Source organism: Peromyscus maniculatus, chromosome 12 (genome assembly GCF_049852395.1).
Source record: "Peromyscus maniculatus bairdii isolate BWxNUB_F1_BW_parent chromosome 12, HU_Pman_BW_mat_3.1, whole genome shotgun sequence".
Lineage (NCBI taxonomy): Eukaryota > Metazoa > Chordata > Mammalia > Rodentia > Cricetidae > Peromyscus > Peromyscus maniculatus.
The window spans coordinates 7,853,106-7,858,123 of record NC_134863.1 but is presented as its reverse complement, the minus strand read 5'-3'; the positions used below and the strand labels follow the sequence as shown (position 1 = coordinate 7,858,123).

General features: G+C 47.1%; 1 pseudogene; it reads left to right on the top strand.

Moving 5' to 3' along the window:
• The first annotated feature begins 4,125 nt into the window (after nt 1-4,125).
• LOC121821854 (U6 spliceosomal RNA) lies at nt 4,126-4,238 on the top strand (annotated as a pseudogene).
• Nucleotides 4,239-5,018: the final 780 nt, after the last annotated feature.

Sequence of the window (5,018 nt, the reverse complement as noted above, 5' to 3'; positions counted from 1 at the left end):
GGCTGACAGGGCCAGGTATTATTTCTCCACAGGGGCAGGATGAGCTATCTTCAGGCATCGTGAGTATTAGGTTTCAAACCCGGGACAAACGGCCGAGGTGCCTATTTAACATATCAAAGAGGACCTGGCCGCCAGGTTCTCCCGCATCCCTCAGCCCCTACATACCCCACTCCCTTAACTAACCTCTACAGCCCAGGGGCCTGGGCTGCTCCTCCCTGGTAATGCGACGGTATAGTTACCAGCTCGTTTGTACCTTTGGCCGCATGGCTGCTGCACTAGTTACCCCTCTTCCCTTTCTCTCTCCTTCCTGCCTTCTCCACATGGCCCAGCTCAGTCTGGTCATGTCCACCCTGGACTCTCGCAGATGTCTCTGCCTCTGCCTCCCTTTTATCTATAACAAACCTTCTCCTCCACCGAACCTAGGAGTAGTCGTGTTCTTATTCTTTTCCTTTTTTTTCTTGTTTTCATTCAATGGGCAAGTTCTGTAATGAAATCCAGGATAAGAAAGACATCAACCCCTTGGGCATAGTAGATGGAAGGAGAACAAAGCCACAGATAAAGAGAAGAGTTTTCTTGAGTACCAGAAGAATTGGTTCCTAGAAGAAAATTCATGTTGGGGAAGGGGGGTCAAGTGTGCAAGATGTCCTTCACTGTTCTTTACAAGGGGGGGGGGGCAAAGGCAGGGATTAAGAAGGCCTTTTTAAAAAGTCTCTGCCCCAGATAGATGGCTCAGTGGTTAAGAGTACTGTTGGCTCTTCCAGAGGACCCAGGTTTAATTCCCAGCACCCACATGGCAGCTCACGATTTGTCAGGGGATCCAACGCTGAAACAGACACACATGCAGGCAAAACACCAGTGCACATAAAGTACAAATAAATATGTTATTTTTAAAAAAGTATCTGCCCAAACTCCCTTTCTAAAATTACTGTATGTTTTTAATAGCTTATAAACTAGTGGGTTTCCAAAGGGTTTCTTCTTGAAGACTAAGTGTGGGTAACCAACCCCCTACCCTCTCCTCCCCTCAATCCCTCTATCCCCACTTAGGCCTTTAACTCCTACTGTATTCCCTCTTCTTTCATGTCACCTGTGTTCTGTCCCCGTCACTGAAATGTTTTTCTTTTCTTTTTTCTTTTTGGTTTTTCAAGACAGGGTTTCTCTGTGTAGTTTTGGAGCCTGTCCTGGATCTCACTCTATAGCCCAGGCTGGCCTTGAACTCATAGAGATCCACCTGGCTCTGCCTCCCGAGTGCTGGGATTAAAAGCGTGTGCCACCACCGCCTGGCCTGAAATGTTTTTCTAGGGTTGGAGGATCCTAGGCTGCATTTTAGTTAAGCTTCCGGCCCACCCTTCATTTACACACCTCCCACCCTCTTCACACTTGACTCTCCACCCGCAGGATTCCCAGCTCTATCTTTTACCTGTATCTTACCAGTCTCTCTCCCTTAATTATCCACCCCAGTGGCCTGTTTCCAGTTTTCTGGCTTCCACAGCACTCCAGGTTAAACATACAAAACAAGATTGGAAGCAAAGATCCACACATGAGAGGACGTGGCATTTGTCTTTCTGTGCCTAGGTGACATCACAGTATAATTTTTTCCAATTCTACCACTTACCTGCAAATGTCATTGGTTCATTTTCTTTCTTTACAGCTGAATAATAATTCCATTGTGAATATTAATAGGTTTTCTCTATTGCAATAATAGGTTTCTCTGCCAACGCAGAAAGCCAGATCAAGCCGAACTGAAAAGTAAAAAGACAGGTTTATTTGAGCAAAGCAACCCCCGGGTGAGTTCTTCAGCCCCCAGAAATCAAGGCAGGAGGACTAAAGCAGGAGCTTATATACCCTGTAGGCGAGGGGTGATGATGCGCCTGCCACAAGCTGGGTTTGTGCCCACGTATGGTCAAAAGCTGCACACTTTATGTGGTGGCTTGGGTGGCAGTCAACTTCATGCTAGGAGCTGCTGTAGCCACCAAGAATGTGGAACTGGGCTTTTTGGTGCCTTTTCTTTGTTGTTCTCTGAGAGGGTGGGATTTGGAGAGGAATGGGGCTTTCCTGGGTCAAACTGGAGTGAGCTGGAGGATCCATCGGACCAAATACGTTCCACACTTTCCTTATCTGTTTATCAGTGGGTGGACATCTAGGTTGTTTGTCTTCTCTAGCTGTTGTAGAAATGTACGGGTGCTGGGGTTGGGGACTTAGCTCAGTGGCAGAGCACTTGCTGCAAGGCCATAGGTTTGGTCCTCAGCTCTGAGGGCGGGGGATGTCCGGTGATATTATATTAGATGTCTCCAAGAACAACACAGTCTTTATTGAGGAGTGAAAGGAAAATTATCTGCTGAGGACCCCCAAGACCAAGTTCTCAGCACAAAGGAGATTTATTCACCTCAGAGGGACAGAGGGCAGGAATAAGGGACAAAGACAGGAGACAGAGGAAGAGGGAGAAGGGAAAAGGAACAAGGGAGAGGGAAGGGGTATTTATTCCAGAGGCACAAAGGACCGCCTCCGGATAGTGGGGAGACAGACGTGGCCCATAGGAAAATGGTGGTTTATAAAGATACAACAGGAAACCCCATGTTAGGATGAGGTGTTTAATTTTGATTAAGCGTGTTAATTAGGTGAGCCAAAGGAGGCTTTTGATTGACAGGTGGACCTTGGTAGTCTCAGGAGGAGGGAGTGGCTAAACAAGGGAATAGACCTTGGGGGCTAGCTTTAAAATGCAATTTAACAGTTTTTAGCAAGGTAGAGGGTATGGGGGAGACGGGCAAGGCCTGTTAGAGCCATGTTCGCCACACTGGAGCTGGCCAGAGTCCCTTCAGGGAGGCAGGGTCCTGAAACTTGATCACCACCAAAACCACTCTGACCCAGAGACTCTCAGGTTCTTGTTTCATGAATTTGAAGACTGAAACTCATGTACCACAAAAGGTGAGTTTAGAGAGAAGTGTCTTATAGTTTCCTAGGTGTGAATTTAAGAGGGAGACAGAGACCCATGTCACATGTGGCGGACAATCAGCTGCGTAGCAAAAGTGGATGGGGTGGGAGCGGGATAGGGATGCTTCAGAGAAACAATAAGGAATCCTGCCAGCCAGGTGTGTGTGTGTGGGGGTGCATGCCTTTAATCCCAGCACTCCGAAGGCAGAGGCAGGCGGATCTCTGTGAGTTTGAGGCCAGCCTGGGCTACAGAGTGAGTAGGAAAGGCACCAAAGCTACACAGAGAAACCCTGTCTCGGAACCCCCCCCCCAACCTCCCCCCCAACCCCCCCCCAAATAAGGAATCCCAGAGTTCCAGAAAAAATATGACTAGGTTCTGGCCAGCCTCCCCGCCCCCAAAAAAAAAATAAAATAAAGAAGAGAAGGCAAAGTTCTGCCTTTCTGAGTTCTAAGGCAGGAGAGCCCTACAGAGCCTCACGGCAGCTCACAGGGACTGCACTAGAGAAGCATGATCCTAATTAGTTTTAACAATAAAAACCTGGAGTCAGATATGGAGGGTGAAAGCTGAAGGATCAGAGAAGCAGAGCAGCAGCCACCAGAGACTTTCTCACCTCTACAAAATCTCAGACCAAATTGGTGGGCTCTTGTCCCTACAAATCCTCAGACTGAATTGGCCCAAGATCCTGTCTCTTCCACCCACCTTATTTTCCTGCCTCCATCTCCTGACTGTGCTGGGATTAAAGGCATGAGATCCCAAGTGCTGGGATCAAAAATGTTTCACCACCACCAGCTCCGTTTCTCTTTTAAACTGGTTCGGTCTCATGTAGCCCAAGATGGCTTTGAACTCCTGATCTTCCTGCTTCCTCCTCTCATGTGCTGGGATTAAAGGTGTGTGCCACCACTGCCTGGCCACTGTGGTTAACTAGTAGCTAGCTCTGCCCTCTGATCTCCAGGCAAGCTTTATTTGTCAGAACACAAACAAAATATCATACAACACACTAGGGGGTAGGAATTCTGTGAAGGCAAAAGTACATTATCTCATTGAAGGGATGATTATTTCTTCTTTCTTTTAGCATGAATGAAGGTGGCTCTGTCTTCCTAAGTGGGTGGTCCCTTGGGAAAAAAAAGAAGGAAAAAGAAAGATAAGAAAAGGCTCTGGTTATATTTTCCTGTTGGGTGTTTAAGACCATGTAGCTAGTGCTCTTTTTGGCAGCAGCACATATATAAAACTGGAATGATACAGAGACGATTAGCATGGCCCCTGCACAAGGATGACAGACACACAAATTTATGAAGCGATCTATATTAAAAAAAAAAAAAAAGACCTAGTAGCTAGCCAAAAACTACCTGCCCCCATCACACACCTCTGCCAAGTCCAGTTGAGGATTTGGCCTATGGACATGAGCTCTCAGCTATTGGTCCAGCACCATGCCTGCCTGCCTGCTGCCATGCTCCCTGCCAGGATGGTCATGGATTCCTACCCTCTGAAACTGTAAGCCCTAGATCAGCAGTTCTCAACCTGTGGGTCATGACTCTTTCAGGGGTCGAATGACCCTTTCAACGGGGTCACCTAAGGTCATCTACATACCATATATTCACAATTCATAACAGTAGCAAAATTATAGTTACGAAGTGGTAACGAAAATAATTTTATGGTTGGGCGTCACCAAAGCACAAGCAACTATAATAAATGGTTGCTGCATTAGGAAGGTGGAGAACCACTGCTAATCCATTTCTTCTATAAGTTGTCTTGATCATGGTGTTTTATCATAATATAAAAGCAGCTAAGAGCCGGGCGGTGGTGGCGCACGCCTTTAATCCCAGCACTCGGGAGGCAGAGCCAGGCGGATCTCTGTGAGTTCGAGGCCAGCCTGGGCTACCAAGTGAGTTCCAGGAAAGGTGCAAAGCTACACAGAGAGACCCTGTCTCGAAAAACCAAAAAAAAAAAATAAAAATAAAAATAAAAGCAGCTAAGACAGAAGTGGGCTATTGCTATGGCAGGTATGACCACGCCGTTTTTAGAGAGAATGTGGAAAAGGCTCTGGACTATGAAAGAGGTTCACTGCTATAAGCAGGGCCTAATGGGCCAT